We start from the raw sequence: 16,403 nt of genomic DNA, 5'->3' as shown, positions 1-16,403 counted from the left end.
AAATATCAGATGTAGAAGACAGGTTTTCAGTTAATGATCATGAAAAAAAGATTTTGTAAAAATAGCAAGGCACTATAAAAAAATCCAACAACTGAAAGATGATGCAAAGAAATAATAACATAATCACTTCTCAGCCTTTTGGCCAAGATCAAGTGAAGAAATAATAACATAAGATTGATTAGAGTCAATGAAAAAGTAGAAGATAACAAAAATGACATTAAAAAACTGTTCAAAGAGTAATGACAGAAAACTTCCCAAGCATGGAAAAAGAATTTGACAAAAAAATAAGTGAGGCATATAAAATGCCTATTACCCATGATCAAATAAAATCTACACCAAGGCAAATAATAGTCAAGATTTCACAAATTCAACATAAGAAAAGAAGATTAGAGAAAAGAAACAAATCACCTATTAAGGAAAGCCCATCAGAATCACAGCACACTTCTCAACACAAACCCTTAAGTCAAGGAGAGCTTGGAGTAAAGTATTTCAAGCCCTGAAAGAGTAAACTCTAACCCAGATTGATGGACCCTGCAAAACTATCTTTCAAAATTTATTGAGAATTAAGATACTTCCATGACAAAGAACAGCTAAAGAAATTTATGACCACCAAACAGGTTCTACAAAATATTCTGTAGGATATTATATAGAGAGATAAAAAAGCTAAAACTCTACAAACCCCAACACAATGAATCTAAAAGGCAAGGCAAGTAATTAAACAGAGGGGAAAGAAAGAGAACCAACAATAGGAAAATAACATGACAAGGATAAGGCAATACATATCAGTTATAACCATCAATTAATTCACCAATCAAAAGAAACAAACTGGCAGAATGGATCAAGAAACAAGATCCAAAAATATGTTGCATACAAAAAAACACATTTAGCTCAAAAAGAAATTCATAGACTGAAAGTGAAAGGATGGAAAGCAATATGTCATGTGATAGGAACCCAGAAAAAGCAGAGGAAGCTATTCTATTTGCAGACAAAGTAGATTTCAAACCACGACTAACCAAGAGAGCCAAAGAATATCACAACACACTACTTAAGGGAACATTCCAAGAGGAAGAGATAACAATCAAGAGCAAGTTAAACCCAAACCATGTACAAAAGAGGAAATTATAAAGATTAGAGCAGAAATCAATGCAACAAATACCGGTGCACCCAATTATATAAAAGAAATATTAATAACATGAAAAGCAAATAAACTCTGATGCAATTGTAACAGGGGACCTCAATACCCCAGTGTCACAAATACAAGGATCAACTAGAAGAAAATCAACAAAGACATATCAGAACTGAATCAAACTTTTCAACAAATGGAATTAGTGGATGTCTACTGGGTCTACCACCTCACAACATCAGAATATACATTCTTTTCAACTGCACACAGGGACATTCTTCAAAATAGACCATATAATAATAGCTCATAGAACATGATCAAGCAAATGCAAAGGAATTGAAAATATCCCATGCATATTATCAGACCATAGTGTGATAAAATTAGAAATAAGTGGCAAAAGAAACCACAAAACCTGAATAAACACATGGAAATTAAATAACACTCTCCTAAACCACCAATTGGTCACAGATGAAATTAAAGAAAAAATTAGATAGTTTCTACAATTAAATATAATGCAAATACAACATACCAGAAGTTATGGGATGCAATGAAAGCAGTCCTAAGAGGAAAATTTATAGTCATGAATTCCCACATCAGCAAAACAGAGCATGCTCAAATACACAACCAGATGTTAAATGTTAAGCTACTAGAAGAAGAAGAGCAAGTTAAACCCAAAGCATGTACAAAAGAGGAAATTATAAAGATCAGAGCAGAAAGCAATGCAATTGGAGACTAAGAAAATGATACAAAAAAATAGATGAAGCCAAGAGTTGGTTCTTCAAAAGAATAAACAAAATTGACAAACTCTTAGCCAATTTTATCAAAACAAGGAAAGAAAAGGCCCAAATCCATGCAATTAGGAAAGAAAAAGGTGAATTTACAACCTACCCAGCAGAAATCCAGAGGATCATCAATACCTACTTTGAAAACCTATATGCCAATAAGATGGAAAACAGAAAAAATTGACAGATTCCCAGATACATGTGAATTACCAAAGTCGAACAAAGAAGACCTAAAAATTCTAAATGACCTGATATCAATCAATGAAACTGAAAACATAATTGAAATCTTACCAACTAAGGAAAGCTCGGATCCTGATGGCTTCACTGCTGCATTCTACAAGACCTTTAGAGAGGAACTACTGCCACTACTGTTTAAATTCTTCAATGAAATTGAAAGGGAAGCAGTGCTCCCAAATTCATTCCTGGAAGGAAGCATCACCTTGATCCCCAAAGCAGAGAAAGACCCAACCGAAAAAAAGAACTATAGGCCAAACTCACTAATGAACATAGATGTAAAAATCCTTTACAAGATACTGGTAAATAGAATGCAGAAGATCATCAAGAAGTGCATACACCCTGACCAAGTGGGATTAATCCCAGGGATGCAGGGATGGTTCAACATACACAAATAAATAAATGTAATACACTACATTAATAGAGCCAAGGACAAAAACCATATGATCATCTCAATAGGTGCAGAAAAAGCATTCAACAAAATCCAACTCCCATTCATGATAAAAAGCCTACAAAAAATTGGAATAGATGGTCTCTACCTCAATCTGATCAAAGCCATCTTTGAAAAACCAACAGCCAATATCATATTAAATGGTCAAAAGCTGAAATTCTTCATACTAAAATCAGGAACAAGACAAGGATGTCCACTATCACCACTCCTGTTCAATATAGTTCTGGAAACATTAGCCACAGCAATTAGACAAGAGAAAGAAATAAAAGGAATAAAGATAGGAAATGAAGAAGTCAAATTGTCATTATTTGCAGACAACATGATAAACTATATAGAAGACCCCAAGAACTTCAACAAAAATCTTCTAGCCTTAATAATCAAATTCAGTAAAGTAGCTGGATATAAGGTCAACACACAAAAATCAATAGCATTCCTGTACATGAACAACAGACTCACTAAGAAAGGAACTGGAGAAATAACACCCTTCACAATAGCATCCAAAAAATGAAGTAGCGAGTTATTAAGAAAGAATTACAGAAATCAAACACCTCTACTCTGAAAATGGTAGCATTCTGAAAAGACATTGAAGAGGATATCAGAAAACAGAAAAACATCCCTTGCTCTTGGGCAGGGAGAACCAAAATAGTGAAAATGGCCATACTTCCAAAACTGCTATGTAGATTCAATGCAATCCCAATTGAACTTCCAGCAGCGTACTTCACAGGCCTTGAGAAAACAATCCAAAAATTCACTTGAAACAAGAAAAACCTAGAATAGCAAAAGCAATTCTAGGCAACAAAAACAAGTTAGGGGGCATCACAATCCCCAACTTGAAACAATACTACAAAGCTACTGTGATAAAAACAGCATGGTACTGGCAAAGAAACAGATCTGAGGACCAGATTAGAAGCTGCAGAAACAACTCCAGACACACTCAGCCACCTCATCTTTGACAAAGGAGCCAAACAACCTCACTGGAGGAAAGATAACCTCTTTAATAAATGGTGCTGGAAAAATTGGGTTTCAACTTGCAAAGATTAAAACTAGACCTATATCTCTCACCATGCACTAAACTAAACTCAAAATGGATTAAAGATCTAAATATTAAAATGGAAACATTAAACCTGTGGGAAGAGAAGTTAGTTAGAACTCTTGAGGATATTGGTGTAGGAAAAGATTTTATGAACAAAACCTCAGTTGCCCATGAACTAGCACAAAAAATCAACAAGTGGGATCTCTCATTAAAAAACTTCTGGGGCCAGGGATTTAGCTCAGTGGTTCAGCTGCCTGCCTCACAAGCACAAGGACCTGAGTTCAATCCCTGGTACCAAAAAACCCAAAAAACAAACAAAAAGCTTTTGCACGCAAGAGAAACCACCAACAGAGCTAAGAGACAACCCACAACATGGGAAAAAATTTTTACCAGCTGTTTCTCAGAAAAGATCTACTATCTTGAATCTATAAAGAACTTAAAAAAATCAGACCTCCCAAATTTAAAGATCCAATCCAAAAATGGGAATCTGAAATGAACAGACATTTCTCAGACAAAGAAGTAGAAATAGCAAATAAACATGAAAAAAATGTTCAACATCACTGGTCATTCAAGAGATGCAAATGAAAACAAGGCTGAGATTTCACCTCAACCCAGAAAGAATGGTTGCTATCATGAAATCAACCAATAACAAATGCTGGTGGACCTGTGGGGAAAAAAGGAACCCTGCTCCATTGCTGGTGGGATTGTAGACTGGTCCAACCACCGTGCAAATCACTATGGAGATGTCTCAAAAGTAGGACTAGTGCTCCCATTTGACTCATTCTCTGCTTGGTATCTTTCCAAAAGAATTAAAAGAATCATACCACAGCAATATATGTGCACCCATGTTCAAAACAGCACAATTTGTAATAGCCAAAGCTTGCAAACAGCCCAATTGCCCATCAACTGGAGACTGGATAAAGAAAATTTGGGTTTTTTAAATAAAATTCAGTACTACTCTGCCATAAAGAATGAGAAACTAGAGACAGTTATAGCTAAATGGATGCACATTGAGGTCATACTCTTAACTGAAATAAATAGGACACACATGTAAATACCAAATAGTTTCTCTGGTGTGAGAAACTGAAAGTGTAAATAAGAACTAAAATGTATAATAGATAATGTGAAATAGGAACAAAAGGGGCAAAGGGGAAGTGGGAGGGGTAAGGAAAAGGAAAGAAAAGAATGGAATTAATATGAGAAAATGAAAAAATGGAAACAAGGTCTTTGTAAATAGGGAAGGGTGGAGGGGTTGAAGGGATGGCTGGGTAATGGTGAAAACTAATAATGTATATTATGTAAAGGTACAAATCTCCAATGATGAATGTCATTATATTGTATACCTAAAATGTACCAATAAAATTTATTAACAAACACACAAAAAAGGAACAGCACAAAATTCCACCAAAAGATTTCTTGGTTTAATAACCAAATTCAGTAGTATAGCTGGATATAAAGTCAACACTCAAAAATCAATACCATACCAATACACAAATAAAAAATTCACTGAAATGGAAATTAGGGGAACCACACTTTTCACAGTAGCATCAAAAATAATGAAATACTTAGCAGTCCATCTAATGAAGAAAGTAAAAGAGATTTACACTGAAAGGTATAGTAATCTGAAAAAGGAGGTCAATTATTAGAAAATGGAAAGATATCCCTTGTTCCTGGGTAGAAAGAACCAATATAGTGAAAATGGTCATACTTCCAAAATTATTATACAGATTTAATGCAATCCCAATCACAATACCAATAACATACCTCACAGAGTTAGAGAAAACAATTCTAAAATTCATTTGGAATCAAAAGATACCTACAAATACAAATGAAATTTTGGGCAACAAAGACAGTGCAGGGGGCTTCACAATCCCTGGCTTGAAATTATATTACAAAGCTACTCTAATAAAAACAGCATGGTTCTAGCAACACACACACACCTCTGGATCAGTGGAACATACTAAAGATGTAGAAAGAACCCTAAGCACACCTACTCACCCTATCTTTGACAAAAGAGCCAAATATCTTTCTTTACTGGAAGAAAGATAGCCTCTTCTATAAATGGTGCTGGGAAAATTAGCTTTCCACATGCTGAAGATTAAACCTAGACCCATATCTCTCACCATGCACTAAACTGAAATATAAATGTCTCAAAGATCTAAACATTTTTTAAAAAACACTAAATCTGCTGGACTATAGAATAGGTAGAACTCTTGAAAATATAGGTGTAGGCAAAGAATTTTATGAATAGAACCCCAACTGCACAGGAAGTATAACAAAGAATCAACAACTGGGATCTCATCAGATTGAAAAGCTTTTGCACAGGAAATGAAACCACCCACAGAGTGAAGAGACAACTTGCAGGGTGGGAAAAAATTTTGACAGCTATTCCTCAAACAAAGAACTAATATCTAGACTATGTAAAGTACTCAAAAAATCAAATTTAAAGACCCAACCCAAAAATGGGCATCTGAAATGAGTAGACACTTCTCAGATGAAGAAGTACAAACAGCAAATAAATATATAAAAAATATTCAACATCACTGGTGATTCAAGAGATGCAAATTAAAACAACACTGAGATTTTACCTCATTCCAGAAAGAATGGCTATTATCAAGAAATCAACCAATAACATATGCTGGTGGGCTTTAGGGGAAAAGGAACCTTTCTCCACTGTTGGTGCAAGGATAGACCAGTGCAACTACTGTGGAAATCAGTGTGGAGATTCCTCAAAAAACTAAAACTAGAGGTTCCACTTGACTCAGCTATTCCTCATCTTGGTGTCTTCCTTAAAGAAATGAAAGTATCACACCACAATGATATATCCACGCTGATGTTTATAGCAGCACAATTTATAATAGCTAAATCTTGGAAACAGCCCAAATGCCCACCAATGGATGAATAGATAAAGAAGATGGGTTGTTTTTTTTTTGATACAATTGAATACTACTCTGCCATAAATGAAGATAAACTTGAGACTTTTCTCTAGGTAAATAGATACACTTTGAGACCATTCTTTTAAGTGAAATAAATTGGGCACACATATTTAAATATTGCATTGTTTCTCTGACATGAGAAACTGAAAGGGCAAATAAGGACCAAAATATACATTGGGAAATAGGAAGAAAATGTTCAAATGGGAAGGGGTATAAGGGGGGAGGAAGGGAGGGGAAAAATAGAAAAGTATGGAAATAAAGCTTTTTAAATAAGGAGGGGAAGGATTAAAGGGAGAGGAGGCAATTGGGGAGAAAAGAATCAAGATATATCATGTATGGGTACAAATTCCATATGATGAATGTGATCATTATGTATATGTAAAGATTTTCAATAAAATTAATTTTTAAATAAAGTTCAGGGCAGAAATTTTTTGTGTGTGACTATGATGCAGTTTATTTCAACACATTAAACCAACATGTAACAACTGAAAACAACTTTCCCTGGAAAAACATGAATTGGGTATATGCAGAATTGATTTACATATTTTAGCAAAATAAAAAATAATTTAGGTATATCACTTCTATGTACACAGTGGACATTAAATAATCTTGCTTAATGACCAGACATTTGCAAAAATCAAAACATAGTTTCATAAAACAGAATTAAACACATAAGTTAAGTATATTGTGACTTTATTTAAGTGCATAAAATAACTATAGTAGTCTTTCATTTTTATTTGCGGTTTATTTTTCCTGTACTGAGGAACCCAGGGCCTTGTGCATACCAGGCAAGCACTTACTACTGAGCTCCTTCTCCAGCAGGGCAGAAAACTTTAAAGAAAAAGGAAAAGCTATTATGATTGTACTACAATTTTATTTACTTGAATTTTGGAAACTAAGCTGTGATCATTAAGAATAATTTGTAATTCTGTTTTTAAAGAAACTCCCCAGGACAGGCTCCACCAGCTTGCCACCAAGACAGGGTGAGGAGGACCCCCCCAGGCACGCCCACCAGCTGACGGCTTGGCTGTTCAGGTGCCTGCAACAACAGGCCCCCCCACGTCTGGCCTTTTGGCTGTGCAGCTACTTTGTTACATGTTGCAGAGGCACAGGAGGACATAAAAGCCATTGTTCTTAGTGGCAGAAGTGAATAACAGGGAGAGGGTCTGCCTCAGGCTCCAAGATGAAAACAAGCCCACTGGAAAAGTTAGGGGAATCTCTGTAATAAAGGCACACCAGACCACCATGATTGGTAAGTTGGAGGGACAAGGAGCTCAACTTATCATCAGCTCCCATCGGAACCTGGAATCTGCCTGAATCTCATGGGTCCGGGACTAGCTTACTGAGACTCATTGACTTATAACTGCACACTGCAGCCCACATTGTCTACTGTGGCAGCAGAGACATACCCTGAAGGAGGCACTTCATTTTTAAAGGTGATAGATTAATAACTGCCACAAATTGTCATTTTCTAAGATGCATTTAATGCTATTGTGTTGCTGATTGTATCACTTGGACTACGGTGTTGTGATTGATATAAACAGTTGTCCTTCCTGTTATAATGAAAATGAGATAGCCTCAGAGTCATTAGAGACTCAAAACATAAAGGCCAGCTATATCTGGAAGACACCTCTGAGAAGAAATCATTCCATAAGGGTTTTAAATACATGGACAAAGATACTTGCGATAAACAACTTCAAAATATCAACCCAGGAAATAAACCAAGGACAGTACCAAAAACCATAATGAGAAGACATTTAAGCAAGTCACAAACCCAGAATTCCACCCTACAAAAGGCAAATTCTGGGGGAAATGAGGTGGAAAAGTCTGATAATCAACCACCTGGAAACCCTGAACTGATAGTACAGGAAGTAACAAAACAGATGAATGAGGCTCTAGAAAAATTCAAAGCAGAAATAATCTCCCAGATAACTATAGAGATGTTGAGCAGAGTGAGAGACATGATTAGAGGCTCTAGAACAGAAACAGATAAAAAAAAATAGATGAGCTCAGAAACATGCTGGAAGCCATGAATACCCAGCATAAGAAAGAAATGGAAACCATGATCAGCCAACATAAGAAAGAAATGGAATCCATGAAACACATTCAAACAGATATTCAGGAGATTAAAAACTTAACTGAAAGCATTCAGAGCAGATTAAGAGAATCTGAAGATAGAATATCAGATATAGAAGACAGGATTATGGTGAAGGAACATGAAAACAGAGATTTCTTAAAAATAGTAAGGGACCATGAGAAATCAATTCAGCAGCTGCTAGATAATGCAAAGAATAATAACATAAGACTGACAGGAGTCCACGAAAAAACAGGAGAAAGTACAATTGACATAAAAAAAACTGTTCACAGAAGTAATAGTAGAAAACTTCCCAGACAGAGGTGGAGAATTGGACATACAGATAAGTAAGGCATATAGAACTCCACCCAGCCACTATAAAAAAAATCTACACCTAGACATATAATAGTCAAGGTCCCCAAAACCCAACAGAAGAACAAAATCCTACAGCAGTTAGAGAAAACAAACAAATCACCTATAAAGGAAAGCCCAGCAGAATCACGGCAGACTTCTCAACACAAACCCTCAAATCAAGGACAGCCTGGAGTGAAGTATTTCAAGCCCTAAAAGAAAATAACTTCCAACCTAGACTGTTGTATCCTGCAAAATTATCTTTCAAAATCGATAGGGAAATTAGATCCTTCCACGACAAAGAACACCTGGGAAATATCATGAACTCCAAACCAGCACTCCAAAAAATTCTATGCAATATCCTAGAAAAAGGCAACGAAGGTCACAACTCCATGAGGTTCAACAGAGGGAAGCCACAAGGCAAGGTAAGAAACTAAAGGGAGAGGGGGAAAAAAAAAAAGAAATAAAAGATCCAACAACAAAAAAAACATCATGACAAGGATGAGTCAATATCTGTCAATTATAACTATCAATGTTAATGACCTCAATTCACCAATCAAAACAAGTAGACTGACAGAATGGATTAAGAAGCAAAATCTAGCAATATGCTGTATACAAGAAATACACCTAACTGAAAAAGGAATTCATAGACTGAAAGTAAAAGGATGGAAAACAGTTCTCCACGTGACAGGAACCCAGCAATAAGCAGGCACAGCAATGTTATTTGCAGACAAAGTAGATTTCAAATCAAAACTAATTAAGAGAGACAAAGATGGGCCTCCACCACGCTGCGGTTTGAGGGTGAGAGGCTGGGGGAGGGTAGCAGAGCCAGCGATGCCGCCATGTTGCATCTGAGGGGGCTGCTGTAGGCGCCCAAGGAGCGAGTGAGCGGACGTGCAGAGCGGCGACAGCGGTGTGGGATCTGCCTCTTTGCAAGCTGCCCAGAGCGGCGCCATGAGCGGGGCACTCCTTACATCCGCAGCAAGATCAGCCTCATTTCTAAGGCGGAGATCCACTACGAGGGCATCCTCTACACCATCCACACAGAGAACTCCACCGTAGCCCTCTCCAAAGTTCGATCCTTTGTTACAGAAGACAGACCAAGAGATCATCCAATACCACCTCGAGATGAAGTCTTTGAATACATTATATTCTGCAGGAGTGATATTAAAGACCTCACTGTTTGTGAGCCACCAAAACCACAATGTTCTTTGCCTCAGGACCCAGCTATTGTTCAGTCTTCATTAGGTTCATCTACTTTTTCATTCCAGTCAGTGGGAGTGGGTTCCTATGGACCTTTTGGCAGGATGCCGACATACAGCCAGTTCAGTCCAAGTTCATTGGTTGGGCAACAGTTTAGTGCTGTTAGTGTTGCTGGAAGCTCTTTGACATCCTTTGGAGGAGAAATGTCAAACAGCAGTAACTTATCCCAAAGTAGTGCAGTTGGATCTGCCTTTACACAGGGTACAAGATCTATAAAAACACAGTTATCTCAAGGTCGTTCAAGCCCTCAGTTAGACCCTTTGAGAAAAAGTCCAACCATGGAGCAGTACAGACCTCCTCGGCCCACTTACCTGCTCCAGCACCTGTTGGGAGAAGGAGCCCTATATCAAGCAGGCCTTTGCCATCCACCAGACAAAAAGCATTAGAGAATCAAGAGCACAGGAGAGCTGAAGTCCACAAAGTTCCAAGGCCAGAAAATGAGCAACTCAGAAATGACAGCAAGAGACAAATAGTTCCAGGTGCTCCTTCCACTCCAAGGAGAGGGTGTGGAGGTCACTGAGATGGCCGGTGAAGGTCTGGTAATCGGCGAGATGGTCCAACGAAATTTGAGAAAGACTTTGACTTCGAAAGTGCGAATGCACAATTTAACAAAGAGGAGATTGACAGAGAATTTCATAATAAGCTTAAATTAAAAGAAGATAAGCTTGAGAAACAAGAGAAACCTGTAAATGGTAAAGATAAGGGAGACTCGAGAGTTGATACCCAAAACAGTGAAAGAAATGCTAATGAAGAAGACCCACTTCGACCTAATTGCTATTATGACAAAACTAAATCCTTCTTTGATAATATTTCTTGTGATGATAATAGAGAATGGAGACCAACCTGGGCTAAAGAAAGGAGATTAAATGCTGAAACTTTTGGAATTCCACTTTGTCCAAACCATGGCCGTGGAGGGTACAGAGGAGGGAGAGGAGGTCTTGGTTTCCGTGGTGGCAGAGGACGTGGTGGTGGCAGAGGTGGTACCTTCACTACTCCTCGGGGATTTCATGGTGGATTCAGAGGAGGTGGTGGAGGAAGAGAGTTTGCAGATTTTGAATATAGGAAAACCACAGCTTTTGGACCCTAAAGGGTCTGGATTGGTCTTACTGCTTTCTGAAAGAAAGACAACAAAGTTGCTGCATAGTCTTCGAACAAGTCTTTGAAAATGGGTGAATTTGTAGCTCTTCATGGTCCTGAAAATTAATTCAGTCTTTGCGAGGAATGAAGAAGTGAATTTGCTATATATTTGTCACCAGCACTGGGTTTTGTTTGTTTATTTTGCTGCTTAATTTCAATGATACTACACAGTTACTTTTGAGGGGAGGAAGGCTCATCTTCATTTGATCTTAGCCCAAAGGCTGAGAAGAGATTGGGGAAGGCTCATCTTTATAAATGAGCATTAAATATATTTGGAATAGCAGAAGGTTAAGTAATTTCTTATGTATAGTTAAACTAAAGCAGTACTTCAATGGCACTTATAAGTATTTTTTCATTACTGAGAGGATTTTTCTTATCACTAAATTGTATTTGGCAATTATTACAAGTTGCCTACAGATAGGGCCGTGATACTGTGTTTTGAGCCACAAAAGGTTGTGAATGCGTGTGTGTGTGTGTGTGTGTGTATGTATGTGTGTGTGTCTTTCTCTTTCTTTTTTCTTTCTTTTTGGAAATTTTATGAGGTAGCTTATTTCATCAGTTAATTAGGGTGCTGGATGGTAGAGAATTTTGTCAGTCAACTATGTACACACAGTAAATAGTTTCTTAGGCAAAGGTAACTTTTTTATATAGTTGCAAACTTTCATTATATTCCATTGCCAAAGAAACATTAAGAACTTTGTATAGCTGTATAAAAAGCAACCAATTTTTTAAAGAATGAACATTTTAAAGTCAGCAAACAGACTGTGTCTTTGCAGAAGTTGGTGTGCTGAGGAGCAAAGTTATGAGTGGGTCTCTTTTTTTCTTAGCTTTCCAGGCTTAAGATTTTTTAATTTCTGTTTTTAATGTTGTGAACATAAATGAAGATTTGATACATTCTTCCAAAAGGGTAAATTATTCATACTCAGTCTTAGAACTTCATTTTGTAGCAAATGATGTATCACAGGATTTGTTCAAATAATAGATATTTTCAGTATACAAATGTAAATAATCAGAGATAAGAATATACTTTGCTGTATTTTCAAATAAGTAACCCTCCCCCCTTTTTTAAGACATTGAAACTAGGTATCAGTTAACCTGTTCTTCCTGATATACCTGGAATTTTAAAATTATTTTGGCAACCATCATCTGTATCACGTCATTAACACTTTCTTTGGGTCTGTGACCCATAAATGACTCAGAATAGAGTTCATTGCTAATTACAAATTCTAATCAGTCTTTTTGATATTTTAGCTATCATGGAAAAAATTAGCTATTTTTGTGTTTTTATGAAGCCCATGGAATTAATATATCCAAAGATTTAAATATTTTTATCTATTTTGATTTTTGTTAACATTACTCTTAAAACATTCAGTAATGATAAAGGTATAGAAAACTGCATGGTAGCAGAATTGGAATATTTAAAGATGGTTGACATTTTTAATTTTAATTTTATATCTTTTGTATAGCTCTACAACGATATGTTTTATAATTTGCTTTCATTACTAAAATCCAGTATTTGGCAGCCATAGTTTAGATAATATTGTTTAGTACTATTTGTTTGCATGTTAACAACAGAATCTTTGGAGGACCCACAAATCAAATACTGAACACATTTCTGAGGCATTCTGAGCATCACAGCAAGTGATATGGCAATACTTACGTAGACGGAGATGTTCCAGGCTGATTTCAAGAACAAAACTGTAAATAACAGTTCTATGTGGTCTGAAAGAATGAGTTCATGTGTTTTCCCAGCCCTCTGGGTCACTGATTGGGAGCATTTGTTGTCCCAGTAACAACTGACAGCATGGCATACCTGCAGTGCACCTTAATATTAGCAAGGTTTTAATTCTAAAACAGAATAAAACTGTTAAATAAAGAGAGACAAAGATGGTCACTACATCCTTGTGAAGGGAACAATCCAAGAGGAAGAGATGAAAATCATAAATATACATGCACCAAACACAAACATCCCAAACTGTACAAAACAAATATTAATGGACATGAAAAACCAAATAAACACTAATACAATTGTAGTGGGGGACCTCAGTACCCCACTATCACAAAGAGACAGATCATCTAGACAAAATACTATCAATGAAATTCTAGAACTGAACCAAGCTATTAAACAAATGGATTTAATAGATGTTTACAGAGTGTTCCACCCCACAAAATAAGAACACACATTCTTTTCAGCTGCACATGGGTCATTCTCAAAAACTGACCACATGCTACCTCACAGGACATGTCTAAGTAAATGTAAAAGAACTGAAATTACCTCCTGTATATTATCAGGCCATTGTGTAATAAAATTGGAGATCAATAACATAAGAAACTGCAAAACTCCCACAAACACTTGGAAATTGAATAACACCCTCCTGAATAAGCAATGGGTCACAGAGGAAATTAAAGAAGAAATTAAACAGTTTCTACAAGTAAATGATAATGCCAGTACAATGTACAGGAATCTATGGGACACAATGAAAGCAGTTCTATGTGGGAAATTCATAGTAGTGAATGCCCATATTAGGAAAACAGAGAGAACTCAAATAAACTAATGCAGAACCACAAGCTCCTAGAAAAAGAAGAGCATAACAAACCCAAAGCTCTACAAGAGAGGAAATTATAAAGATCAAAGCAGAAATCAATGCAATGGAGATTAAGAAAATGATACAAAAAAATCAATGAATCAAAGAGTTGGTTTTTTGAAAGAATAAATAAAATCAATAACCAACCTTATCAACCTTATCAAAAAAAGAAAAGGCTCAAATCCATGTGATTAAGAACAAAAAAAGTGAAGTCACAACAGACCCAGCAGAAATCCAGAGGATCATCAATACCTACTTTGAGAGCCTGTACTCTAATAAAATGGAAAACACAGAAGAAATGGACAGATTTCTAGATACATATGAATTCCCAAAGTTAAATGAAGAGGCTACAGAAATTTTAAACACCCCAATTACAATAAGTGAAATTGAGAATGTAATAAAAAATTTACCAACAAAGAAAAGCCCAGGTCCTGATTGGTTTCACTGCTGAATTCCATTAAAAGAAGAACTATTGTCATTACTCTTTAAACTCATCAAGGAAATTGAAAGGGAAGCAATACTTCCAAATTCATTCCTGGAAGCAAGTGTTACTTTGATTCCAAAACCAGGGAAAGGCCCAACCCCAAAAGAGAACTACAGGCCAATCTCCCTATTGAACATAGATGCAAAACTCCTCAACAAGATACTGGCAAACAGAATACAGAGGGTCATCAAGAAGATCATACACCCTGACCAAGTTGGATTTATCCCAGGGATGCAAGGATGGTTCAACATTTGTAAATCAATAAATGTAATACACTATATTAACAGAGCCAAGGACAAAAACCATATGATCATCTCAATAGATGCATAAAAAGCTTTTGACAAAATCTAACACCCATTCATGATAAAAACCATACCGAAAATTGGCATAGAAGGTCTTTATCTCAATCTGATTAAGACTATCTGTGAAAACCAACAGCCAACATCATACTAAATGGTCAAGAACTTAAAACTTTCTACTAAAATCAGCAACAAGACAAGGATGCCCACTATCATTATCCCTGTTCAATATAGTTCTGAAAACATTAGCCACAGCAATTAGAAAAGATAAAGAAATAAATGGAATAGAGATAGGAAAGGAAGAAGCTAAACAGTCTTATTTGTGGATGATATGATACTTTACATAGAAGACCCAAAAAACTCCCCCAGAAGACTTCTAGACTTAATGGACAGATTCAGTAGAGTAGCTGGATATAAAGTCAACACTCAAAAAACAACAGCCTTCTTATACACAAATAGACTCACTGAGAGAGAAATTAGGGAAACAATTCCTTTTACAATAGTATCCAAAAAAATGAATTATCAAGGAATCAATCTAACAAAAGAAGCAAAAGACCTCTACACTGAAAACTACAGCACTCTGAAAAAGGAGATTGAGGAAGATATGAGAAAATGGAAAGACACCCCTTGCTCCCGGGTAGGAAGAACCAATATAGTGAAAATGGCTATGCTTCTAAAACTACTATATAGATTTAATGCAATGCCAATTGGAATTCCAACAATATACTTCACAGAACTAGAGAAAACAATCCAAAAATTCATTTGGAACCTGAAGAGCCCTAGAATAGCAAAAGCAATTCTAGGCAACAGAGACATGGCTAGGGGTATCACAATCCCCAACTTGAAACTATACTACAAAGCTACTGTGATAAAAACAGCATGGTACTGGCAAAGAAACAGACCTGAGGATCAGCGAAATAGATTAGAAGATACAGAAACACCTCCAGACATACTCAGCCACTTTATCTTTGACAAAGGAGCCAACAGTCCTCATTGGAGGAAAGAAAGCCTATTTAATAAATGGTGTTGGAAAAACTGGATCTCAACCTACCACAGTTTAAAAATAGACCCGTACCTATCACCATGCACTAAACTAAGATTAAAGTGGATTAAAGATCTAAATTTTAAGCCAGAAACACTAAACTTGCTGGAAGATAAATTAGGTAGAACTCTTAAAGACATTGGCATAAGGAAAGACTTTATGAACAAAATCTCAGTAGCATGGGAACTAGCACAAAGAATCAACAGCTGGGATCTCATCTTACTAAAAAGCTTCTACACTGCAAAAGAAACCACCAACAGAGCTAAGAGACAACCTATAATGTGGGAAAAAAAATGTTTAGTAGCTGTACCTCAGACAAAGAATTATTATCTAGAATCTATAAAGAACTTAAAAAAATCAGACCCCCCAAATTCAAAGACCCAGTTCAAAAATGGGCATTTGAAATGAACAGACATTTCTCAGACAAAGAAGTAAAAGCAGCAAATAAACATATGAAAAAAATGTTTAACACCACTGGTCATTTGAGAGATGCAGATGAAAACATCCCTGAGATTCCACCTCACCCCAGAAAGAATGGCTGCTATCAAGAAATCAACCAATAGCAAATGTTGGCAGGGGTGTGCAGAGAAAGGAACCCTTCTCCCCTGT

The 16,403-nt window shown here is 36.4% G+C and overlaps 1 pseudogene; it reads left to right on the top strand.

The window, feature by feature from the left end:
* Positions 1 to 1,703: 1,703 nt before the first annotated feature.
* LOC101696654 (protein LSM14 homolog A pseudogene) lies at positions 1,704 to 11,429 on the top strand (annotated as a pseudogene).
* The last annotated feature ends 4,974 nt before the right edge of the window (positions 11,430 to 16,403 follow it).

The sequence above is a fragment of the Heterocephalus glaber genome, unplaced genomic scaffold (assembly GCF_053883595.1).
Source record: "Heterocephalus glaber isolate CG9 unplaced genomic scaffold, H.glaber_assembly_v1.0 deba00001720, whole genome shotgun sequence".
Taxonomy (NCBI): Eukaryota; Metazoa; Chordata; class Mammalia; order Rodentia; family Bathyergidae; genus Heterocephalus; species Heterocephalus glaber.
The sequence above is the reverse complement of the archived record's forward strand: the minus strand, read 5'-3'. Positions and strand labels throughout refer to the sequence as shown.